This window comes from Pinus tabuliformis, chromosome 1_2, assembly GCF_031772625.1.
Source record: "Pinus tabuliformis cultivar Carrire ecotype Pingquan chromosome 1_2, CPIR1, whole genome shotgun sequence".
NCBI classification, from domain to species: domain Eukaryota; kingdom Viridiplantae; phylum Streptophyta; class Pinopsida; order Pinales; family Pinaceae; genus Pinus; species Pinus tabuliformis.
The window spans coordinates 1,262,095,259-1,262,122,555 of NC_142298.1; positions in this window are offsets into that span (position 1 = coordinate 1,262,095,259).

Genomic DNA, 27,297 nt, shown 5'->3' on the forward strand with positions numbered 1-27,297 from the left:
TATGAATCTGCCTGATCTTCTCTATAATTTTGTAAGCCCTCAAAGCATCTCTCGTAAGATCTTCCTTCACTCCTCCTTATTTCCCATATGCAATATCCAAAGGTGAAGGTGGAAAATATCCGAAACAAGTCTCAAATGGGGACTTTTATATAGAAGTGTGGATTTCTCTTTTATAAGTTTTTTTCATATAGACAAGATTTTCATCCGAAGTATTCAAATGCTTCTCGTTGTATCCCCTCAAAATTTGCACCAAAGTCATATTGACTACTTTTGTCCTCCGATTTGTCTGTGGATGGAATGTTGTAGATCTCTTAAACTTTTTGTCCATATTCTCCCAAAATGTAGTCTAGAATGCACTAAGAAATATTGTGTTCCTATCTGAAATGATTCTCCTTGGTATCCCAAAGTGCACCCAGACTTGTCCAAAGAACAAGTTTTTTGCTTCATGTCTACTAAAGGTATTCTTACAAGGCATCAAAACACACATCTTTATGAACATGTCAACTACCATGAACAGGTAGTCATGTCCCTTCTTGGTTGTTGGTAAACCTCCCCTAATGTACACGGAAATTATTTCCTAGTGACGAGTAGGTATAGGTAAGATATGATATAGACCTTGTTTCCTATTCCTAGGCTTGTTGGTACAACAAGGCATGCATCCTGTTATGAACCTAGCTACCATCTCTTGCATCTTGGGCCAATATACATACCTCTAAAAATTAGCCACAGTCTTCCCTACATCAGAGTGCCCTGTAACCTTCGAGGTGTGAGCCTCTCTAATCAGCTGCAAATGCTCACATTTAGGAACACATAGCTTATCCAGCCTATAGAGTAACCCATCCTGGATATGGTATTCAATAGTGTTGTCACTTTCATGAACATGACTATGACTCTGCAATTGCTAATACACCTCCTTGAAGTCTTCATCTTCTGAATATTCCTCTCTGTATGCATAATGGGTGAATGGCGCCATGTGCATGAGAGTCCCCAAATATGTAATATTTGACGTGCGTGGCCTTGAAAGCATATCGTTCAACTTGTTTATGCTACCCTTCTTATATTTTATCACCAAATAAATCTGTTGTAAAAACCGCATCCACTTGTAATGACTGGTCTATTGTAGCTTACTTTGGGCTTGCAAGTACTGTAAGGTTTAGTGATCTTTGTGGATCACTGTCTCCTTTCCCATGGGATAGTGCTTCCACTTCTTAACAACTTTAACCATGGCATAAAGCTCCTTATTGTAGGTAGCATAGTTAAGAACTTCCCCATGAAACACTTTTGAATGGTAGCATATAGGCTTTCCTCCCTGCATCAAGACAACTCCCATAGCATATCCACTAGCATTTGTCTCCACTTCAAAGGGTCGCTGAAAGTTTGGAAATACTAGAATTGGTGCTTGACTCATCATCTTATTTAGCTCCACGAAAGCCTTCTACTGATGTTTTCCCCATTGGAAACTCTTGCCACTCATTGTTATGGTGTGGAGTGGTGCTGCTAGTGTTGAAAATGAGGCTATGAATTTCCTCAAGTACTGTGTTGCCCCAATGAAACTCATGACCTAAAAAACATTAGTAGGCACCAACCATTTCATGGTGGCCCTCATCTTGGAAGGATTTATCTCCATTTCTCCTCCACTAGTCACATACCCCAGATACAACAAGGACTATTGTGCAAAGTTGCAATCCTTGAGATTTTCTAAGAGATGTTGCTTCTTTAATGTTTCCAGCACCTGTGTCAAATGTGACATATGATCTTCCCATGTATCATTATATACTACTATATCATCCAAATATACAATGAAAAATGAATCTATAAAATTGAGCATTACATCATTCATTAATCTCATAAACGTAGCTGGTGCATTATGCAGGCCAAATGGCATGACTATCCACTCATGCAAACCTTTCCTGGTTTTAAGGTGGCCTTTCATGTATCTTATTCTTTGACTCGAACCTAGTGATATCCAAACTTCAAGTCCAACTTGGTGAAATACTTTTCTTTATGCGACTGATCTAGCAGATCATCTATCCTTGGAAAGGGGTATCTATTCTTGAGTGTGATCTTATTCAAAACCCTGTAATCTATACATATCATCCAAGCCGCATCCTTCTTTGGCACAATGATGATAGGTGACCTACATGGTGATGTACTTAGTCGAATGACACCCTATTCCAATAGTTTCTGCAATTTTTTCTTCACCTCACTTGCTTCTATAATAGATTGTTTGTACATCCCGATATTTGGCAATGGAGAGTCTAGTAATAGTTGGATTTCATGCTCCACTTCTCTTAGGCAACAACCCTTTAGGATCTTGGAACACATCCTTGTATGCCTGTAACATCTCCTCCAATTATTGTTTTTGTTTCTTAGCATACCCCTACAGGGATGCCTTGCCTCTTATTTACTCCTCTTCACACTGAATTTATCTTAAAAACAATGAAACATACTTCTTACTAGAACCAATCAATTTCCTTGCTTGGTTGACACTTACTAGTGAAATTTTGGACTTTCATTTGTGCACGTTGATGATGAATGATATTCCATCCTTGATGAGCTAGTACTAGCTAGATCTCCTCAAGAATATTACATTAGGCATGTACATGTATGGACTCCCAAACATGACTCCACATACATCAAGAGGAACCACATCTAGATCCACTTCATCAATAAAATTAACACTAATAGAAAATCTAATTTTGCATTGTCTTGTTACCTTTAGCTCTGCATCCTTATTTACCCATCCTAATGGATATGGGTTTGCATGATCACGAACTTTTAAACCCAACTTATTGACCAGGTCTGTTGCAGTGAGATTCACTTGTGAAGGCTACTCAAATTCACCTCCTTCTCTACTGACATACAAATGATCTTCTCATCCATGTCCATGTTGATTTTAACTTGGTTTCACAAATTAGTGGCCATGAGATTCTTCTTGTTATTATCATTCTTCTTGTTCTTCCGATTTATCTCTAGATGCAACTTCCAACACTTCTCCTCTGTGGCGATTAATTTTGCAGTGGTGATAAGATATTTGCACGGTTGTGTTGTGGCTACTGTATTTTTATATTCCCCCCCTTTTGACTTCTTCTTCCCCTCCATAGAATCTTCTTGTTGCTCCTCCTTCGATCCACTTGATTGAACTCTCTTCAGGCATACGTTCTCTAGGTATTGTGCCTATACACAAGTCTCATCCACTGATTTGGGCTTAAAAACATTACTTGTTCGTGGAGATGGAGGTATAGACCCCCAAAATACTTGAGGAGTACATATGGGTTCTTTGGAGACATACCCAACATTATAGCCATCTTTCTTAATTCTGTGGTGTACTCCTGCATGCTTTGGCCCTGATTTTTCTTAAATTAATTCCACCGGATCCAATGGTCCTCCATTTATCCAATGGGATAAAATTGTAACTTAATAAGGGTTTTTAAATCCTCCCACTTAGTCACTGAATGTCCTCCCTTGAACCTCAGGGTTTTTTTATGGCTCTCCAACCAATTCAGTGTATGAACCTATAATTTCAACGCCGCAAATGGGTCTCTTCCTTTATCCCCTTATGGTCTAGCCAAGGTCAAATGTCTTGAAGACACCTATTGATCCAAATTTAAATAGGAGCACAAAAAATTACAGAGATAACCATAAATACAAAGATGCAGGGGAAATAATACTTTATTTCAGTACTATAAAATACTAAAATATGCTTACAAACATAAATGGAAATAAACAAGCTAGGACGATGGTAGCTTATCTCTGAGAAGAGATGTGGTGGCTACATGCCTCTGAAATGTGTTACAATGAGTCTCTAAGGCCTATTTATCTTTAAGAAACAATGGAAAACCATAAACATCCAAAAACCTAACCCTAGAAGATGAAATGCCAAACTACGGGCCCCGTTTCAGGTAAATTGGTACATCAACTTCCTAGGGTTGTAACTTTGGCATACGATCTCCATTTCACATGCACAATAGCTCGCCCGAAAGATCTATCCGAGGACTACAACTTTGGGAAGAGAAACATCGATCCATGGACCCATGTTGCTCATATATTTCCAAAGAAACATCGTTTAGGGCCTCAAAACGGCTCTGGAAGTTCATGACCCAAAAAACTACAAAAAATAGTAAACTGTGCTACAATTAACGACACTGAAAAATTGAAAGAGACAGTTGTGGAGTTGTGAGTCGGATAGGTGGGTGGTCACCAACATCCACCTAGATCACCTATGTTGGAATTGAACGTGGTTTCCATTACAGTTTGAAGCAATTTCAGGAAGCTTATTTTCTTCCATGTTGTTTAACCTCTTCAGATGCATTACATACCTAGTCATAGTGATGTTGTCAATTGGGAAAAGACTTACTTCAACTAGAAGGATAGGATATGGCGTATTTCCTTTAATTTTTAGATTATAGATTATAGATTATTTTTATATCTATATTACTTTTCCCCACAACTCTTTGTAGATAATACATTCTCAAACCCCACTAATGTGTACAATAGCAGGAGCAACAAGAGTGTCAAAGACTAGGTATTTCTTTTGTTTTTCTCATGTCCAAAAATATGTTAATTTTATAATTGTTTTCAATTTCATAATAATCATCCCACCCTCCATTAATCCTTTTTTCAATGCTTCAATTCAAATTGTTCTTGTCATGGATATTGATTCCAAGATATTCATATCAAGGAACTTCCTCTGAGTTAATGTTTTAATATACACAAATATCATATATGAACTTCTTGTGTCTAATTATCATGACTTTCATTTCTTGAATATTGATAGTCATATCCATATTGGAATGGAAATATTGAAGGATTATTAGTTGCCTACTAAGATTAGAAGGACTAGTTGTCAAAAGAACAATGTAATCGACATAAAGAAGGGTCATGACTATACTAATGAGAATTGGGCGAATACAACCTACTTCCTCCAAACACCTTTCTAGCTTAGCAAGTTATATGTCAAAAACATAGGAGTCAAAGGTCATTATTGCTTGACTCTGATATCACATTTAATTTCTTCTGACTAGCCCAAAATGGTTGTAAACTTGGTAATAAATTTCTCATACAACATTGTCATAATAAGCTTGAACTCGAAAGAAACAAAACTTTATTTTATAACTATTTATTTTATTTATATTTGCATATGTCACTATTAAACTCTTGTTATTCTTCATTTTAAGGAAATATACATTAAGGAAATAAGCATCTCATTTTTAAAAGGGAATATATTATATTGTTACAAACGTGAGTAGGTTTAGAAACACCTAAACTAATATAAATTTAAGAAAATTCTAAACATTGTATAATTTTCACTTTTTTGAAGTTGTTATCATCACAATCTAGCTATGGTATTTTTTGTTGTTGCTTTGACCCATTGATAATTTGAAGCTTCAATTTCATGGTTTACAAAATATTTCATAATATGATGATCTCTAATTGAGTTTTCCCTCTTGGATGGTATTTTTATTGAAAATGGAATTTTAGATTTGACAAAGGATTTTTAAACATAATTGGATCCAACACCATTAAATACCTTTATTTCATTGATATTATACAATGTAATAATTCACATAAAAAAATTAACAAGTCAAAATTATTTTTTTGAACGTTTGAAAGCTAAAATTATCACTTTTTCTTCAAGTTATTTGTGCATAAAAAAAGACCCATTTCATAATTTTTAGACTATCACATAATAAAAAATTTCATGTCCAAAACTAAATATTATACCCATCTTCTCAATATGTATTGAACCCTAAACATAAACCATGAGCCAAGGAGAGAAAGTATTTTCTTTCCATATTAATCTTGAATAATGACAAACTAGAGAAGATATTATATATTATCATTCTCAAACACCATATCTCCCCATGTTAGTATTATTCCACACGTTGGTGAAGATGTGTTCTAGTAAATGTATAGAAAAAGTAACTTTCGTGGGGTAGGATTTGAACAAGCGAACAATAAGGTATTTATCAATGTATATTTTTCTAATCTTTGTAAGAAAGTTTGAGGAAACACTCATATGATCATAATGTGAGGTTACATATCCACTACAACATTTTCAAAATTATATATACGAAACAATAAACAAGATTAAAGGGCATGGTTAGTTAAAATTTCTTTTTTTTGCTTAAGCGAGAGTGGGTCCTTCTATTCAATTATCTAAAAAAAGTTACATAATGTACATAATAAACAAAGGAGTTGTGGCCCACCTATATGTCGAGCCAACCATAACCTTTTTTACTGAGCGAGAATCTCATACACTGGGCTGAGGGCCCACAAAACATTACAAAATATCCTCCGTAGACCATGCGATCTTCCTCCAAAGATCTAACAGTCGAGAAGAATTTCGGGTGGCTAACATGCTTACCCCTTATCCTTTTACTCGGACCCGATAAGACCAATGAACCAACTTTAAAAATCATTTCAGGTTTGCCTGGGGAGAAAACCCACGAGCATTTTACCTGCCTGAAATCCACCAGAAGCACGCGATCCCGATGTGACTGTGTGACTAGCACAGAACTTAACCGCTATATCGGACCCAAAGCTTAATAAATATCCCGCCTAAGTAATTTCAGGTCTGATTTTATTGTTAACCTTCTTGCTATTATCCACTCGAAATTCATGGGATTGTTGCGATTTCGCCGTCCTGCCACCATTTTAAATGAGTCTGCAACACAATCAATTAAAAGGCCCTTCTTAATGTAATTAGGGTCCATGTGAAGACTAGTCCTGTTTATAGTTTCCCACCCGATAACCATAATTTTATATGGTTTCGGGAGCATTTTCCTACCCAAAAACGAAATGCAGACTTTAGAAGGGTATTTGACCTCTTGCTTGCACTTTGCCATATACTTCTTCCCCCTGTGGACCAAAATTTCTCTGTCTCATCCTGCTTATTTTCTTTGCTCTAATAGAAATATCTGTCTAAGGTCGCCTGTCTGGAACATTCTTCCTGAAAATGTCCTTGGGGAGTCCCTATCCAGTCATATCTTATATTGCTCTTGGAACAAAGCACACCTTTGTTTGCCAAAATATCTGCTAATCTGTTGGTTGTTCTGCGCACATGGATAAAACTAAGGGTTCTCATGGTTTGAAGGTGGGATTGAATATGTTGATAGATTTGCAGTAACCTCTAGTGTCTTGACACATTGTTTGGTGTTGAGACATTGCCAAATTTCTTGACCGAATTAATTATCAATTAGGAATCAACTTCAATTATGGTGTTATGCAAATTTGAGTCCCTCAAGATTTCTAGACAATTCTCCACAGCCATGAGCTCTGCCATATTGTTGGTGGCCCTCCCCAAATGACTGTGAAAGATGGTTTTTATGCAACCCTTTTCATCTCTTATGACTCCTCCATAACCAGCCATACCAGGGTTTCCTTTTGACACTCCATATATATTGCATTTCGTAAAACCCCTAGGTGGAGGTTGCCAGAATTCCTTATCAGCTATTATATGACAGATAGTCTTATTTGTGCCCTCGGGGAAAAGCCCCTATAGTCCCAAATTTAGAAGTATCTGCTCATCCTGATCTTGAGGTTGGCTTTCAGGGAGGTTTTTTATGAGGGTTCCTACAGTCTCTTTGAGTTGTCTTATAATCTGAGCCATGATGCTCTGGGGTGACCCAATTCTGTTCTTGAAGATTCTATTGTTGCATTCTTTTGAGAGATCCCAAATTATAAAGCCTAAAACCAAAGCCCATGCTTTGTTGATTATTTCATTTGCAGAGAAAGTTTTCCTCCAAATCTTCAAACTACTGGTGATGCTACCAATGTCCATGTCTATTTGTTTAAATATTGAAGCCACCCAATTCCACAAGGTGGAGGTGAATGGGAAGAGGTTGAGAAGTTGTTCCATAGTTTCTTCTTGTAATTCACATAGCTGGCATCTAGATGGACCAAATACCCCTCTTTTCCTAAGGTTTCCCCAAGTCATAATTTTTTTATGCTGCACTAACCACATGAACAGTTTAATTTTCATCTAGTTTTGGTTCTGCCATAGGTCCTTCCATACCTTATAAGGGTTTGGGAAGTCGAGCCCCAGGGCTATTCACTTGGCCTCTTTGAGGTTAAAGTTGCCTTCGTTATTTTTACCCCATCTTAGTTGGTCTGAAGATGTTGATTTCAAAATATTTCTCTGTTCCAAGATGACTGTAAGAGCTTCTACCTGGGCTTTCAATGGGGAGTCATCATTGTATACTAGGTTCTTCCATTTTCTCCATTTTCGATCACTTATATCCTGATCCCAAAAGTCATTTACTCTAAGTAACCCTTTGTTGTCAGTATCATTCTTGAGATTGGAAAATTCTTCTTTTAACAGTTTAGGTTCCTGTTGCCAATTATCTTCCCAAAACCAAGCAAGGTTTCCATCTCTAATCTCCTAGAAACTGTGTTTCTGAACTATGGCTCTATTCTCCCAAGCTTTGTTCCAAATGTGAGAGCCTTTGATGAGTCCAGACATCCTAATGTAATCCCTTTCTTTCCAATTTTTTGCATATTTATGTTTCCATACTTTGGCCCAAGTGAAAACTGATTCTTTTAGCCATCTCCACCATAGTTTTGCCCCCAAGAATTTGTTTATGGTTTTAGGGTCATCATGTCCCAAACCTCCACTCCATGTATCTTTGGTTTACATATCTTATCCTAGGCTACCAAAGCCCATTTCTTTTTCTCTTCCCCTTTACCTCAAAGAAAATCCCTTTGGATATTTCTGATGTGTTGCATTACTCCTTTAGGAGCTGGAAGGGCTGAAAGCGTGAAGATGGGGCTAGATTGTAGGATAGCTTTTGTAAGCACTAGCCATCCTGCTAAATTCAAAGACCTATTTGTCGATTTCTGGATTTTGTCCTGTAGTTTATTAGTAACCGACTCCCAAACTGCCTTTCTAAGACGTTTGTTTGTTAGAGTTACTCCCAAATATTTGGAGGGTAGAATATCTCTTTGGAAGCCTAGAATTCTGGTGAGGTTTCTCTGAATAGAAATATCAGCATTAAGAAAGAAAATATTTGATTTGTTTAGGCTTACCTCTATCCCCGCAGCCATAGCAAATTCGTTTAGGATTTGTTTGAAGGCTCAAGCTTCCTCGACCATGGGTGTACCCTGCAACATGGTGTCGTCCACAAATCGTTGATGGGTCAAGGCATCCCCATTTATAGTGAGTTTAAGACCCTGGATTTTTCCTTCTACTTTGGCATATTTAATCGCATTACCTAGCCCTTCCATCATGAGAATAAAGAGGAAGGGTGAGAGTGAATCTCCTCGTTCGAGTCCTCTTGAGGGCTTAAAGGTCTTGGATGGTGAGCCATTTAGCAAGATTGTAAAACTTGAGGTGGTTACAAGGGCCATTACCCATCTTATCTAGTTATGGTCAAAGCCATATGCTATCAGTACTTCCTTGATGTATGCCTAGCTCAACTTATCATAAGCCTTCTCTAGGTCAAGTTGAATGATCATAGATTCCTGCTTATTACTCTTAAGTGAGTGAACCACCTTGTGAGCCTGAATGATGTTATTAAGAATTTTCCTTCCTTCCACATATCCAGGTTTCCCCTCAGACACGAGAGTTGGGAGAAGGAGCTTAAGTCTATTCACAATTACTTTGGAAATAATTTTGTACACCACATTGCATAATGCTATGGGTCTAAATCTATCTAGTGTAATAACATTCTCCTACTTTGGAATCAGGTCTATGAAAGAGGTGTTGAGTGCCTTCAGAACAATTTTGTTTTTCCTTAAGTCCTCCACCACATCGAGGATATCTTGCTTAACTATTTCCCAGCATGCTTTGAAGAAGTCAACATTGAAACCATCTAGACTTGGAGCTTTCCAATTTTTCATTTCTTTGATGACTTCACTGATTTCCTCTTCATTCGCTAGCCTATTATGATTATAATTGTCTTCTCTTGTCACTAGCTTAGGAATGTGCTTTGTGAAGTCCTTGATAAATTGTGATCTATCTATGAGAGGCTCCTCAGCTATGCCTTGGAAATGTTGAACCAGAACAGTTTCTATTTCTTGGTGTGTAGTGAGTTGTTTTCCTTGAGTATCTTTGATTTTTGAAATCTTGTTATGAGACCTATGATCCATGGTAGATTTGTGAAAAAACCTTGTATTCCTTTCTCCTTCTTTTAACCATTGTACCCTCGATTTCTATTTCTAGAAGATCTCCTCTTGCTTGCATAAGCCTTCCCATTCTTTTTGAACATAGTCAGCTTGTTCCTTACTCTCCTCGGTGAAGCCCTCTGTGATGAGGGTCTGGTTAATTTCCTATAGTTTCCATTCAACTGCTTTTTTGGCTTCGAATATATTGCCAAATTCATTCTTATTCCAATCTTTAAGCCTGTGTTTGACGTGTTTCAATCTCTGATGCAGAAGGAACATTTAGTTACCCTAAAATTGTGTATCTTATACCCTCTTTTAATATTGTTGATGAAGTCAGGATGGGTAAGCCAAATGTTTTCAAACTTGAAAGGTCTATTTCTTGGAGTTCCTATAAAGGACACTTCAAGTTGAATAGGCCAGTGCTCCAAGCCTCCAAAAGGAAGTATCATAGCTGAAAATTTATGGCTTGTGAGGATGAGGTCCTTTGAGATAATGAATCTATCAAATTTAGAGGCCACTTGAGACACTCCTCCCCTCTTATTATTCCAGGTGAAGATACCATTACTTGTCTCTGTATCTACTAGCCTCATGTTGTTTATGAAATTTTGAAATGCTATGGAATCTCTACCTAGTGATCTGGTCCCACCTTTTTTTCCAATAGAGACCTGATCATATCGAAGTCCCCTCCCAGAATCTAGGGGATACCCGAATGTATTTCTCTTAAATCATCCAATGAGGTTATAAGTCTAAGTTTATCTTCCAACCTTTGTGGACCATATATATTTGTGAGAAAATAAACTTCCTTGTCCCCCAAAGGTTGGATGACCATTGATAGATAGTTCCTAGATGCTTCAACATCTAGGATACCAAGTTTCTGAGGGTTCCAAAGTGTGAGAATTCCTCCTGCTGCTTTGTCTGCTTTAACTTCTAGATATTCATATTTAATAAGCCATTTTCTATGTATCTCTCTTATTTTGTCTATTGAACATTTTGCTTCCTGGAAAAGAACCATATCTGGTTTTTCTTCTTTCATTCTATTGATGAGATTTCTTTGTTCCTTTTACTTCCTAGACTCCTAATATTCCATGTTGTAAGCTTCATTAAGAAAGATTTGTAAATGAGTAACTAGTTAGGTCTTTCATCTTACCTGAGTTGATCATGATTTTTCCATACTCTATCAACAACTCATTCTATTTTTTCCTTCCTCTTTTCCTGCCTGGGTTCTTGGGAGCTTGTCCCAATCTTGCCTCCATCATTTTAACCCTTCCGTTGTCATGAATATCATGGTTTCTTTTGACCCCCGAACCTTTTTCCTTAGTTCTCCAGAGGAATAACTATTGCACACTATTAAACTCCACTTGAGGTAGCGAATCCATTCCTTTGGTAGTTCCCTACTCCAGGAACTTTTCCAAATCGAGATGCTCCCTTTCAAGAATATCTTGCAGTTCATGATCCTTTGTTCCCACTTCGCTTAGGGTCATCTCTTGGTCCCTATCAAGTTCCATAGTGTTCAGCAGATCATCCTTTTTTTGGTTGTTTTCAGGTATATCCTCCATCCTATCATCATTTTCCTTCTCTGTAGGGTTGTCCTCCAGTATCTGGTTCGCTTTATCGTGCTCCTCTTATTCTTCTAATACCTTGAACCTATTATGACTAAGGTTCTTTTCCTCATTGATTTTCTTCTGTTTCTTTGTCCCTCCTTTACCTCTACTCCCCACTTTGTTAAAGCTTTTAGTTTCTTTCCCTGAGGTTGATTCTGCTCTTCATTTTGTTTAAGGGGTAGCCTCTGAAGAGATGCCTGTGTTCATGGCATTTGCGACATCTGAAAGGAACATGATCATAGTCCATCGCTTGCACCCATTCTTCATCATATACTTCTAGAATTATTTCATTCGGTAGAGCTCTAGAAAGGTCCATCTCTACGCATATTCAGGAAAAGGAGGTATATTTTCCTCGCATTATGGCCTCTGATATTTTTAAAAATGCCCTAGTTTATTGCCTATGGCTTTTAATGATTCTGGCTGCCAATAATCTAGAGGTAGTGAATAGAGACTTATCCATACTGGCACCAAAGTGAATGTCTCTTGCTGCGGGACAAAATTCGTCACCCATGGCCGCATATAGAGGCCTGCAGCAGCATAGAAGTATGGTCCTCCTTCAAACACCCTGTCTTTATCCTCTATGTTTGTAAAGACTATTGTGAAGAAACCCTTGGATCTAAGGTGCAAATCTATATCTCCCTTAGGTTTCCAATGATTCTTTATCCATGCATGTAAAGCCTTCTTTTTTGGCTAGAACCCCATGAATTTACATATCACAGCATAAGTTGCCATGTGCTCCCTATGCGCTTGTAGCGTTGGATCACTTAACACCACTCGGGGTGTGATGGTTGCCCTAGGCTTACATGGTCCAGTCCGATTTCTGGGGTCAGCTTTCTGATTATCTCCTCCTATTCGCTTCTCTCATCTGACTTCTTCCTGCGTATCTGCCTGCCCCTGTGAGCTTCTGTTTTCCTATTTCCCTCTTCCTAAAACCCCGGTTTCAGCTTCCAGTGGTTTCTTGAATCGATTGGAGACTGCCTGACTGTAGGAGGGAGTGGAACTCCCCCCCTCTCGCCTCTCCATGGTGCCCAACACTATTCTCCTGCTGCAAACCCTAGCTCTGCATGTTTTTCTTCAACTCGGCCTAAACAACAAATCGAATCGTGGTTAGTCAAAATTTCACTAACATAAGCAAATGTCACTTTATTTCCACCACGTCGTCATAAAAAATTAAACAAAAAGATCTTATAAGTGGAATGTATAATGCAATGTGAATTGTAAGATGAATTTAATAAGTTCTATAACAAAGCCGAAGAAGCCACCACAAAGTATTTGTAATTTCATCTTGAAAATTGCAAGAGAAAGAGAAATACGAACTTCTTTGAGAGAAAATATGTAATGTTCCATCTTGAAACTGGCAAGAAAAAGAGAAATACCAACTTCTTTGAAAGAAAATATATAATATAGTAAGCAAGAAAGTGATGGCGTTGCCCGTTAAAACACATAAGTGTTTTAAGCATAAAATATTACGAAATTTGAATTAGAGATGAAGGAAGGATTCAACATTAGGAAAATGTGCATAAACACCTTGATATGTATTATTTAAAAGGATTATTTAAACCACAGAGAGAGGATGAGCCAAAACGACCCTAGTTTTACGCTCGCAAAAAACGACCTTAGTTTTACACTTGCAAATAAGCCTCAAGTGTTTCAATAAGAAATAAATATTTTATATCAAATATTAAATTTAGCAAGGGATTTTCACACAGGATATAATGGAATGAGATTCTTGAGTAATACGAAAACATTAAGAGGATCCAACATAAATATGGCATTGTGAATTAAAGAGAAATATAAACTAGCACTAAGGTAATGGAGAGCTTAAGAGAAATCAACAAAGATAAACGTAAACCATACCAAAACAAAATCCAAGAACAAATGTGTTAGACCAAGAAATAAAATTTTAGGGTGCGGGTAAAAGGTATATCGTGGATAAAAGTAAAACTTGTGAAATCTAAAAATATAATTATGATACATAATTCAAGACGAAATGTGAAACACACACCATTTTCAATTTTTTTTGCTAACTCATATTTCCACATCAACATAACAATAAGATTTTATCTTTTTGATATATTTAATAATATTTTTTATTAGTTATGAATGTTAATCTTATGAGGTGCATCACAAACAATATAGCTAAGAATAGTGATTTATAGTTAGTTAGAAAAATTTAATCATAATCAAACACTAAGTACATATTGAGACATATCTGATGAATCTACAATACATTTATTTAAACTAACTAATTAGTAAGCTTTGTTTATAAGAAAAAATATAGTTGAGCATATCTTCTTTCCATTCAATTCCCATTATATGTATATTACTATTATTCTAATGTACTCTTTAACCCCCATTATAACCTAGCGAGCATCTCACCATTACATCCCTTTGGACATGTATAACCATAAACTAGAGCCACATGTATAGGTGTTTACCATGATGTTGAGGTAGTCCAAGAAAATGAGGTGTAAAGTATAAATATCATCCTTAATGCTAAAGTATTCCAAGAAGTTCATCTAGAATTTCACATTGATGTTCTTGAATTACACTTGTAACTTCCTAGTTTTTAATCCCCAAGTTAGTGATGTATATGGTAAATATTATGTATAGCCATGGAAAAGCAATGTAATATATAAATTGTGTGAATTAAATAATAATAAAAAAATACATATCTAGATACAAGTTTATAGGGACAAAAACATGGAGACTAAGTTGCCACAAGAGAGGAGTATAAAAAAATGTCTAGGCAAATGACACGTTCCTATTAATTCAAACCAATTTTCTAAGTTGATTTGGTAAGAACCTTTTATGTCTGTTCTTAAATATCCCAAAAATGTAATTATTTAATGTGTGTGGAAGGTTTAGCCAGAAATGTCACCTCACATAATTATTGAAATCATGGGTTTTGAGTATAACCAACTTTCAAATTAATGAGAGTTGCAGTTGCTTGAGACAAGGAGAAATTCAAATGATGTTAGAGGAAAATATTTACAACTTGAGGAAATAAGACAGAAATTTCTAGTGGAATTTTGAAAGCGTTTATGCTAGAAAAAGAAGATAGCTTGTTGAAAATTAAATTTTAATGGAGAGTTGAGCTCTAGGCCTATGAAAATATTTATGTGTATGAATTTCCCAAGTGAGTAGTGAGATTTCTTGTGATAATTCCTATTGTAGTTATAAATTCCGAGAGTCCCTAGCAAAGAAATTTCCTCACCAACTTGTTCCACACTAGCATTATAGGGAAGTGGGATAAATTTAAGGAATGTGCCATGGAGAAGGAGACCTAATTCATGTCGTTGTGGAGGCTAAGACAAAAGTGAGTTGGTGCATTGGGAGGAATATAGGGTTTAAATTTGTTTTGGGTAATAGAAAACACTATTAGTGGAGACCTTTAGTTTTGGGTCCGTAGCTCTAACATCCAGTAATCTAGTACTAAGAGAAATGGAGAAACAAGTCTAAAGTTGGGTGGAACATTCTATGTGTAACACACCCAATTAACGAATATATAATAGTTTATAATTATAACCAAATATATTACAATAAATGGTAATATAAAATTACTTGATATTTAATTCATTGTTATAGTATCATTGTTTTGTTTAATTCTCAACCATTTCATTGTTCTTAAGAAGATCTGGTTATCAAACTTTCTCTTCACTCAATCACCTTAAATTTAAATTTTGAGATCACCAACATCTTGTAATCATCAAAGAGCTGTCAAATGATATAAATCTCATCCAAATTTGAGTTCTAGATATAGAGTGATGGCCCTTGAAAGTTTCATTATCTTATGCCAAGTAAATAGATGAAATGTGGTTGACATGTGGTAGTCTATCCATTGTGCCAACTAGATTTAGATCAAGAAAATTTCTTAAAAGGTCCAGGTCCAAAAAGTATGGATTTCTAGATTAATAGATTTTGGATCAAATTATTACACAATGGGAATAATTTGATAAAACCATTATCTAAGAAATCCAAATAGGAGAAAAACATAAATTACCAGTTTTTTAAAAGCCATATTTTTGAATTAACTTATTACAAATTCGATTTTCATAAGAAGATGATAATATTCCACATTGATGGAAACTAAACATATGATACAGATTTTATCAAGCATGTCTAGATAAAAAGCTATGAACAAACAGTTTTAGAAAAAGTTGTATTTCCAAATCTTGAGTTCCACTTCATCCATCCACATCGTTCCCATCAATGAGGATTCCACATCATGAGGCCACTATGTAATATCAAATTAGATTGCCATGTTAATCAAATTTGTCATTTGTTCCATGTCAATGTGGAAAATCAACATGGCATTCCTATATCCACCTACTGGAATGTTCATGTAGAATTCTTGTAACTTCCATGTGGTTTTCCTTTTCATCATATGGATCTGAGTTTTTCAATTATCATCCAATTCTCAATTTCTAGATTTTCAATCTTCCTCCATTAAAATTTGGTTCCATCTCCTTCATGTGATAAATATCAATAGCAACAAATAATTTTACAACTAATTAGTCATAAGCAACATACCATTGGAAGAACCAAGAAATAGACTTTTTATATTAGCTGGTCTAGTTGAAAAATGTCAACTGGAAGACACATGTCCATCAATTAACAATTCTTTTAACTGGGCACATTGGATAACAACTCGAAAACATCATCCCTCTAAAATAAATAAGAAATGGTCCTTTTATATTTACCTTATTGATTGAAAATATTCAACTAATGGAAATGGAAAAGGTTTGTATCAACTAATATTTGTTTTAGCCCCAAGAGTTAGCTAAATTTGTCAAGTTCTTGTATTTAAAGAACCATGCTAATGGGAGGTCATGAGGTAAATTCACGTCGATGCACTTGGGGTTAGGCTCTTCTAATGAGCTCGTGGGAAGTGATCCCTTTGGGTTAATCTTCCCAAATAAGTTTTTTGGGCATACTGGCCACCAATCTCTGGTCTTTGTGAAACACACATTAAAAAACTAATTGCGTTAACTAGGCAATGGGAAAAGTAGTGAATACCTTCAATGAATAAAGGTTAGTATGGTTAAGGAACTCTAAAGCTAACCCCTTTTATTATTAAGGTATTGGTTACAATATCCTCTAGCCTATGTGAATAGGGGCTCAATCTAAGAACCTACAATCAACCAATTTTCTAAATCATTTACAAAAAATAATGTTAATTGAAGGTGTAAAAATAAAAAATTATTTGAAGTGAAAAGTGTGAGGTCATATAATGCCCATATGCTACCCCTATTTATGTTGATAATGATTTTGGTTGTAATGCCAACATGGGAGGATCATGACTAGTTGGACCTATGATTTAACACGTTATTATTATTTAATCAACAACTAAAGGTTAGTCACCTTTACAGATCCTTGTCTTGAGGAGGAAACTTTCTTCCTCAACTATCTTTATTGAAAGCTTCTTTAGTTCCTAAATGTTGTCTGTTAGCTTGTCTTGTAGTCCATTTCAACTCCCTCACCGCGAAGTCAGCCACCCACATCTTCATCCCAAACCATCATCCATCCGCTTACGGGAACTCCCACAACCCCTCTTCAATCACCTACGATCATAGTGTACTCATCCTCCTAGCCACAGGGATCATCTTCTGCACTTTCATTCACTAGCAACTCAACGATGGCCCAGTCTCCATGGAATAATCCTGGGGCAGTCTTAATGCCTCCACCCTTGAGTCAAATACCGGCCCATCCTGAGAGATGGCTACCCAAATTCAATCCAGAAGCAGGCATGCTAGCTGAAGAACACATAAACAATTTCATGCTTATGTCAATCTCAACGGAGTTACTAACGAAGATGCTATTGTTCGGATTTTTCCCTATAAAATGCAAGGAACAGTCGGGTCATGGTACTTTTCATTACCCTCTGGGTCTATCACAAGTTGGGACATTTTCCAAAGTCAATTCCTTACCAAGTTTGGTGATGACAGATCAACGGCAACGTTAATCAATGACCTATCCAATCTTAAAGCCGAGGCTAGAGAACCCATCAAAGATTTCAATTTACGGTTCAATAAGATCCTCAACAAAATTCCCACTGCTTCCCAACCCAGCGAAGAAGTACGATGTCAATGGTATATTACGGACTTGCCATCAAACTTAGCAATCTTCGTTGATAGGGCAAATAAAACAACCTTAGTTGAAAGCTTGACAGAGGCGATAACAGTAGAGAAACGCGTAATAGCCCTGGAAAAGAGATCTCCGATAGAGGAACGCAAGTCTAAAAAAGTCACCTTCAAGGAAGACTCCAAGAAGAAACAAATGAAAGACCCTTTCGATTTGGAAGGATTGCAAAAAGTATTAAAGACCATGTCCAATGAGATGATTGACATAAAAAAACAAGTAGTATAAACTTCATCGCAAAAGCCCTACAGAGATTTTAAAAGAGGTCCTTTGATGGATGTGAAACCACCCAATGCTATTTCAAATGTCGAATCTGAAGAAGAGGAAGAAGAAGAGAATACCACGGAAGGGCAGACTGATGACGAAGAAGTTGTGGAATTACAAGGAATGTGGGATTTCATCCTCCCAGAAGAAGAAGATCAAGAAGCATTTCTAGTTAGCACACGAAGCAAAAATCAACTTGATCCTCCCCAAACTACCCCTAAGCAGAAGAACAGAAGCTCTACAGCAAAAGATAAAGTCGTAACAAAAAAAACGACCATTAAAGCGACTCAACCTAGCCCAGTCCAATCAGATCAAACAACTCCATCAAAAACACTAATAGTGTCAGATGAAATGGAATACAACATTATTGACGACATGAAAAAGACTAGGGCTAATATTACCCTTTACGAATTGAGCAAATTGAAACATCAACAGAAGATAATGATGAAAGAATTACATGCCGTGCCTATTACATCTTTGCCTATAGCTGTAGCTTCCCACAACATGGGAAAACCTCCAACCAACACGATTAATAAGATTGATCCTAATGACATCGCCTTGATTGGAGGAAGATCAAGGTTTCACACTCCCCCTTTCCTTTTCACTTATGAAATTTTCAATAAAAATGTGCACAATTGTTTGGTAGATTCTGGTGCTTCAACGAATATTTTACCCAGATCAATATGTGCCAAGTTAAATGTTCAACCACAAAAATCCGCAGTGCGCATAGTTCAGCTTGATCAATCTCAAGTCGAAGTGATTGGTGAACTTAATCAAGTAACCATAAGATTGTCATCCAACCCAAAGGTATGTCAGGTTATTGACATTCTAGTGGCTGATATCCCAGAATTCTATGGCTTGATTCTTAGCAGGGATTGGTCCAAAAAACTCCATGGATACTTTTCAACCGACTGGTCACACATGTGGTTACCCTATAATGGTAAACCGAATCAAATAAAGGTTGAACGAGAGTTACACCAGAAGTACATAGTAATGGAATTAGAGGGAGAAAATGAAGCAGTAGCATATAACAATAGTATCATAGGCAATTACTCGGTACATTCTTTTCTCGACAATTTCAATTCTCATACATCACCTTAGAAAATTCAGTTTTGTCCCAAGTCGAAATTTTTTCCCAAACTAATAATTCAAAGTGTGTTAAATTTGTAGATAAACCTGTAAATACATCTTTGTTTTGGAAATTATATTTTGATGCCTCTAAATCTAACGAAGGAGCAGGAGCAGGATGCGTTTTGATTAGTCCAGAAGGAAATAAGACCATGCTTACGTGCAGACTCGAATTCGATTACACAAACAATGCAACAGAATATGAGGCCTTCGTGCAAGGCCTATACAAAGCAATCAGGTTGAACGTCAAGTATCTTCAAGTCTTCGGAGACTCTGAGATTGTTGTCAAACAGGCACGTAACACTATTCATTGCCTATCAAGTCACTTAAAACACTATCAATCTTTGCTGCAAGATCTGACTGAGCATTTCATAGCATTCAATATTTCTTCAATCCCGAGACTCCAAAACGCAAGCGCAAACCTTTTGGCTAACGTAGCCTCTAGGCTTATTCCCTCCGAAGAGTTTAGTCCAGATAGATTCTCAATAGAATTGATCTTTAGACCATCCATCCCTGACAACATTACAAATTGGAGAGTATTCAACGACGATCTTGATATTGTAAATTTCCTCACTTCCGAAGGATCCTACTCCAATAAGATAATTGATGAAGACCATCACGATCGACTAATACAACAAAATGGCATTGATAATGCTATACCTAAATCGGTGGTTAAGTTAGAAGAGCTATACGATTTAAAAAATCGGTTTAAAAGGTCTACCAATTCAAAGCTCTACAGTTCAACTCTGAACTACAAATTAGTAAACCTAGGAACCGACGATAAACCACAAAAGATTAATCTAGGCATTAGCTTAGCCCCAGAAGAAAAACTAGCGTATATTCATCTTTTGAGACAATATAAAAATGTATTTGCCTGGAATTACGATGAGTTGAAGACGTACGACACTTCTATCATTCAGCACACTATCCCTATGATTGAAAATGAAAAACCTGTCCAACAGAAACTGAGAAAGAACCACCCCAATTTAGAAAATCAGATAAAAACCGAGCTAAATAAGTTGTTAAAAGCCAGAATAATTTTCCCCGTCAGAAATTCCAAATGGGTCTCCAATATGGTACCCGTTAGAAAGAAAAACGGAGATATTAGAATCTGCATCGATTTTCGGAATCTCAACAAAGCTTGTCTAAAAGAAAAATTTCCTCTCCCACCTATGGAGCCGATATTACAGGCACTAGCAGGCTCAGAACTGATGTCTTTCTTCGATGGATTTTCAGGATATAGTCAAGTGCTGGTACATCCTAATGATCAGTTGAAAACCACATTCAGAACTAAATGGGGCACATACGCATATCGGAAGATGCCATTTGGTTTGATCAATGCTGGTGCTACATTTCAGAGAGCCATGGACATCACATTTAAGGGTTTAGTCAATAAATCTGTAGTAATTTATTTGGATGATATAACAGTGTGCTCCAAGAAACGAAGCGACCATCTCAGAGACTTAAAACAGATCTTTCAACGATGTTTAAGGTATGGGATTTCACTTAACCCAAAGAAATTTTTTTTCGCACTAAGTGAAGGGAAACTTCTAGGATTCATAGTGTCAAAATCTAGTATTCACATCGAGCCTGACATAACCAAAGAAATTTTTGAAATATCCCTACCTCATAATAAAAAAGCCATGCAATCTTTCCTTGGTCAAATCAATTTTGTAAAGAGATTTGTCCTAGATTTTTCACGAATTGTGTCTCCTTTACAAACCATGATTAAAAAGAATTCAAATTTCAAATGGGGTCAAGATGAAGCATTCAACCTGATCAAACAAGCTATCATTAATGCTCCATCTTTAGCAACCCCGAATTTTTCAGAATCTTTTATCTTATACACATTTGCCTCAGAGAAATCATACGCTGCGATTCTAACTCAAGCAAATCAAGAAAAAGCGGAAGCTCCAATCGCATTTTTTAGCTCGAATTTACAAGGTGCTGAAATCAACTATTCAGACGTGGAGAAATAGGCATATGTTGTTTTCAAAGCGGTCAAATATTTCAGACCTTTCTTACTTAAAACCCATACTAAGGTCATATTATTGTTTCCAGCGGTAAGAAATATTCTAGTACAGAAGGATGTGGGTGAGAAAAGAGCAAATTGGATCACTGCTTTACAAGAATACGACCTTGAGATCAAGCCAACAAACATTGTAAGAGGTCAAGGCTTCTACAAAATGTTGGCCAGAGCATCGCAGATTTCTGAAAATTCATCTGAACAGGTACAACTGTATGAGGTAAGCCTAAACGATGCAAAATCATTATATGCTGACATCATTTATTACCTTAGGAACGGATATGATCCATCACACCTAGATCACACTAAGAAAAGAGATCTGAGATTGAAAGCTAAACAATATCAGCTCATAAATGATGTTCTGTTTAGAATGAATTATGATTCTGTTCTTCTTAGATGTCTTGAGAAAAATGAAGCTGAAAAAGTTTTGCAGGAACTCCACGACAGACCAGCAGGCAGACACTATGCTGGAGATGCGACTGCACATAAGATCTTACGTGCAGGATATTACTGGCCTACGCTGTTCAAAGACTCACACTGTTACGTAAGGAAATGTCAAGTCTGCCAAACAACTGCTAGAAGACAAAAGAAGCCGTCCCTGCCACTACAGCCAGTAAACATCGAGCAACCATTCAGTCAGTGGGGCTTAGACATAATAGGTGAGATCGTTCCTCACTCTTCTAAGTAGCATAGATACATCCTCACGGCAACAGATTATTTTACTAAATGGGTAGAAGCAGTTCCTCTCAAGACAGTTAATTTTGAAAATATTATTGAATTCATAGATCAATTTATAATCACTAGGTTTGGATTGCCAACGGCGTTAATGTTTGATAATGCATCATACTTTTCTGGAAATGTAATGACTGAGTTTGCACTTAAAAGAGGGTTCAAACTGAAATATTCGGCCAACTACTATCCGCAAGGTAATGGGTTAGCTGAGTCAACAAATAAAAACCTAATCAGGATTATTAAAAGAACAGTTTACGAGAACCAAAAGAATTGGCACAAAGCTTTGGTAAATGCTTTATGGGTAGATAGAATAACGAAGAAAGCTTCAATCGGCACTTCTCCCTTTAATTTAGTTTATGGGAAAGAAGTGGTTCTTCCAACTCACTTAGTCATCCCCTCTTTGTCTTTAGTACAATACATCGATGAAGTATCTACTTCCTCCATACAACTAATACAAATGGAAATAATTAAATTAGAAGAACAACAAGAACAAGCGAAGAAAACCCATGCTCATCACCAAGCACTAATAAAATCCTCTTTCGATTCAAACATAATGACTAGAAAAAGTTTTCAGATGGGAGATTTAGTTTTGAAATGGGATAAGGCTCATGAAGAAAAGGGAAAACATACGAAATTTCAAAAGATGTGGCTTGGTCCTTTTCAAATTGTTGAAGTCATAGGTCCATCAACGTTTGTGTTGCAGGATTTAGCAGGTAGAAGGGATTCTTTGCATGTTAATGGAGAAATCCTTAAGATATATTTTCCATAGATGATTATTCTTCTATTTTTATAGAATAGTTTTTCTTTTCTTTTTCATAATAAAACTAGTTGTGAGTGATTACTACAGGTATTCGCGGAAAAGACACCAATTCTCTTTCAGGTTTTGAGCTTTCGCTTGTATAAGTAGCAAACATTTCTGAAAATCTGATTTTTATTATTGACAGATATAGTTAAAAACTTTAGCCTAGATATGATACTAGTTTCAACTTCAAAATTTGATGAAAGCAACCTTTAGCGAAGGAATTGTTTTATATCAGCACAATGAAAGGTATCAATAGCAAAATAAGGCTTCTTTGTAAGAGTGCTGTTTTCAAACTCTATTATTGTCGTCCAGAGCTTTCTTAAGGAAAAACAATGACTTCCTCCCCGCTAAAGAAAATCACAGCATTCAGAGGAACAATCCGAGAAAAACTATATCTCAAAGAATAAGAGGTCTCATCACGAGCTGGCTTATCATGATCACAGATATTATAACTTGCTGACTTTGCCAACACTGTCCACCAAAACAGGGCAACGACTCAAGATTGTTGCAATCAAAAGACAAGGGGTCTCATCATGAGCCAACTTGTTCAGCAAAAGTATAAATCAAGTGAATGACTGTGTCATAATTTTGGCTACCAAACCAAGACATTGTTCTTTGAGAATAAAAAAGGAAAAAGTGTCGATGTGGATTTTTCTTCGAAGGTTGTAGATAGCCTTAAGCAGGATAAAGGATCATCGCTAGGTAACAGGTAACCCTGTCGAGGCTATGGACACCTGCTGGCAGCAGAGGCTCTACCTACGACAAATGAGCATATTTTAAAGCCAGCACATAGAGAAGACTTTATTTTATCTTTAAAAAGACCAAGTAGTGGTTGATATAAGTACAAGAACAAGCCCGAGGAAGAAAACAATTAGAATAGAAAGAGGTTGAAACAAGATATCATTGACAAGATAAGGCATAATGTACTCTATCTGTCCATAACAAAGCTTAGATTTATGAAAATTTTTCTGTTTTGAAAGTTTAGAAAAATTCAATAGAAAAGCAGAGATAACTGGTTCTTCCAAGTGAATCGCCATTGTTGTGGCCACCAACAACCCCCCTCTTTGTTTAGTATTAGCAATAACACTAAGCAAATGGGGACCCTTAATAAAAAATTCAAAAAACATTTTATAAAACTCTTTGTATTCTACTCCTTGAAATTATGTCGCATCGTGTGGAGAAGATAAAACACCCCCTTATGAGCATAATAAAAACTGCGAAGAAGCGACGCGAAATTCGTCGCATCGCACACATTAAGAAGCACTCTTAAATGAAAATCTTAAGAAATATCCAACGGCCAATGTGCGACATTGCATATCGCAATATCGCATAAGTAGCACACAATGATTTAATGACTCATGCGATCCGTGATGCTGCGATCTTGCGATATCTACGATCTGCGATAAACGCGATCTGCAATCTGCGATAATCTGATCTGAAAAAATTTGCGATGACATATCTAGGTAATGTGATGACGTGATGCTGCTATTGCCTACCGCAAATTTCCTCGGCTCAACATTCAAGAAAAGCTGTTTATAAACCAAAATTAGGCACGCGCCTTAAAGGAAATTAATGAACATATGCCAAAGTCTTAGTGAAGGACAGTTTTGTGTTTTTCGAGGAGTCAGTTCACGATGGGTGTCATGATTTTATACATTCATAGAGGTTAGAGCTTTCGTATCAGTATTTATTATCATTGCTCTTTTCCTTTGTGTGAACTGCAGGAATGAAAAACAGGAAACAATATGAAGAAATGAGCAGGAAACATCTAAGGAAAAGGGGAAAGCATCAATGCTCGGAGAATAGAGAAGAGGTTCCCTCATGAACGGATGTCACATGCAATAGAACCACAGATTCTAGAGTATCACTCAACAGATGCTGAGGTCGATAGGTGATTCAAAATTCAGGGTTAGAAAGCTCACAAAAGCAGCATGTTTACAAAAATCCTGAAACTTCTACCCGGTAAAGGAAAAAGGCGCTAAAGAAGGAAAATGCACCAGAAAAGTTCGGATCAAAGAACAGAGGAAGTTTTCGATGCGCGATTAACGCCTAGCGCTAATCGCCCATCGCTAAGAAAATTGTTCAGAAAGCAAAGTCCCTAACTTGCTTAGTCATTCGCAAGTCCGGAAACTGAAATAGCAAAAGCAAAAGCAGTTTGAGGGAAATTTGGGTTGTTGCCAAGTATATACGCAGTAAATTCGCCCAACCAGAAGATAATTCTCAAAAATATCTTCTAGTGTACTAAAAAGTGGTTCCAGCGTTTACCATTTATGTTTTCATAACTCAAACAAAAGCAGAAGGCAACCAGCCGACTCTTCCCAGGCGAATGTTGAATGCTCACAACATTTAAGGAGCAAATGCAGAAATAGTTAGGAATTAGATTTAGTTTTTAGAAATAGTTTTGCTTTAGAAGAAGGGCGGTCATTTAAACCGTATCCTAAGTTTATGTAATTAAGTTAATTAGTTAGCAGTATTTAAACCCTTCTCATGAATTTGGAGAAGGGTCTAGAAATTTGTCAAAAAACTTGTCCTAAGAACATGCACTTTTGCACCCTCGGAGGGGGTCTTTGATGAATGGATGGATCAAGGTTTATTAATGTTTGCATTTGATATCTGCTACTGATGTTGCACTTCTAGGCAGAAGAAGAATGGCTCACTCACCACCTGCTAGATAGACATTCTCTTTGTAGCAGCCCTAGACCATGAGGGCTTTTGAGGGAATCTACCAGACCAGGAGAAGTGTCGTACTCTTAGTAGATGTTAGAGCAAGGAGAGATAAATCATTGTTGCTTGAAGCTTATGAGTAGGATCAGTCATAAATGGTACTTTTATCTCTTGACTATTTATTCTTATATTCTTAGAGTGATATACAGTTTTAGTTGTTTATATGTTATTGCATGAATGTGTGAGTTACCATTTGGCACTTTTGTATGGTGGAGCCATTTGTTTATGTTTGATATATGAATAACTTATTATGCGATATGCTGTTCACAACTGTTTTGCCTAACTTTTTATGCAAAGTAGTTCATCTTAATTGATTTCTATTCTTATGATAGCTGAATGATTTTTATTACCAGTTATTGTTTGAAATCTCTTTAGATTGCATAATAGAAGAAATACACCCCAGGTTAACATAGATTAGATGTGTTGTTTTTCGTTAGATTACAATAGCGTAAAGTTAGTTTAAAAGTTTGAATTAGATTAGCTTTAAGTATTCTTAGATCAGGAATATCCAATTCTGCACACACACACCCTTAGATTGGGAAACTGGTCCCATTATCCCCAGTCGGACCCGCTATACCAAACAGATAAGGAGTTTCCAACCAAGGTCCGGACCGGGTGGGTATCCCCCTTGTTGTCGACCCCATTTTCGGGGCTTCAACAGTACCATATACCATATACCATTGGAAATATATTTGAGAGGGTCATCCAGCTAGGCACTTTTCATGTGCTTTTGAATAATTTATCTACATATAAAATTACTTCAAAGGTAGGATACTAGGCTATAGATCCAAGAGTCGGGAAACACAACATAAATAAATAATAACATAAGCATCATAGATGAATAATCAATAAGCTCCCCTTACATTTTCTATCGCATGACATCAATACATAAACATCGACATCAATTACTAGACTTTCACATTAATGGAAACAACTCCCCACATGTTCAATATCATCCCCCTTTGGAATTGACAAAAACACCATGAAATATTCATTGTCATTGATGGCCCTAAGCATGACCCACCCTATTATATACCTTGGTCAAGTAATCTAATTTTTAGTATTATGTGTTGTGACTCTTCATAGAGCACATCATTTTTAGATCTTCCATGTACCTATGCATATATGTAATTATGAATACCTCCCTAGTTAAGAGGGAGTGTTGAAGAATGTAACTAGTGCCAATCTTCATAATTGTATTTTAGTCATAATGTAATGTATTCGTGAAGTGAAAGAAATAGAAATTTTATTTTAAATAAATTGACTTATTAAAACATGGGTTTAGGATTCTAGGGTTTGTTTTATGAGTCCTATTCATTGTCTTCATGTAATATACCCTTCTTGGGATTTATCTATCAAGAAATAAAAATATTTTAATGTATATATAGTTAATTAGGCCTACTTCACCAAGTTTTCCTCAAAGAAGACAATTTAACCTCATTAGGGGAATATGACCGCCCAGAAAGTCTATATAAAGGCAACAACTTGAGGTCCTAATTTGGGGCATAAGACAAGCAATTTCGATCCGCGGTAGATAAAGGAGAAATGAGAGAGTGAAATAAATAAAAATAAGGAGAAAAACCTAGCGAAGAATAAGGAGACACTTGTCAAGAAAAATAAGTCAAATTTTTCTCTCTCTATTTCCAAACGTGAAAATTTTATGCGTTGAAGAAAGGCAAAAAAATTTAGAATTGTTGGGGGACCAAAAATCTGGAAGTTAAAGGGCTGAAATTTTGTGTAGCTTTTGGGTTGAACTTGTTTGACTTAAATAATAC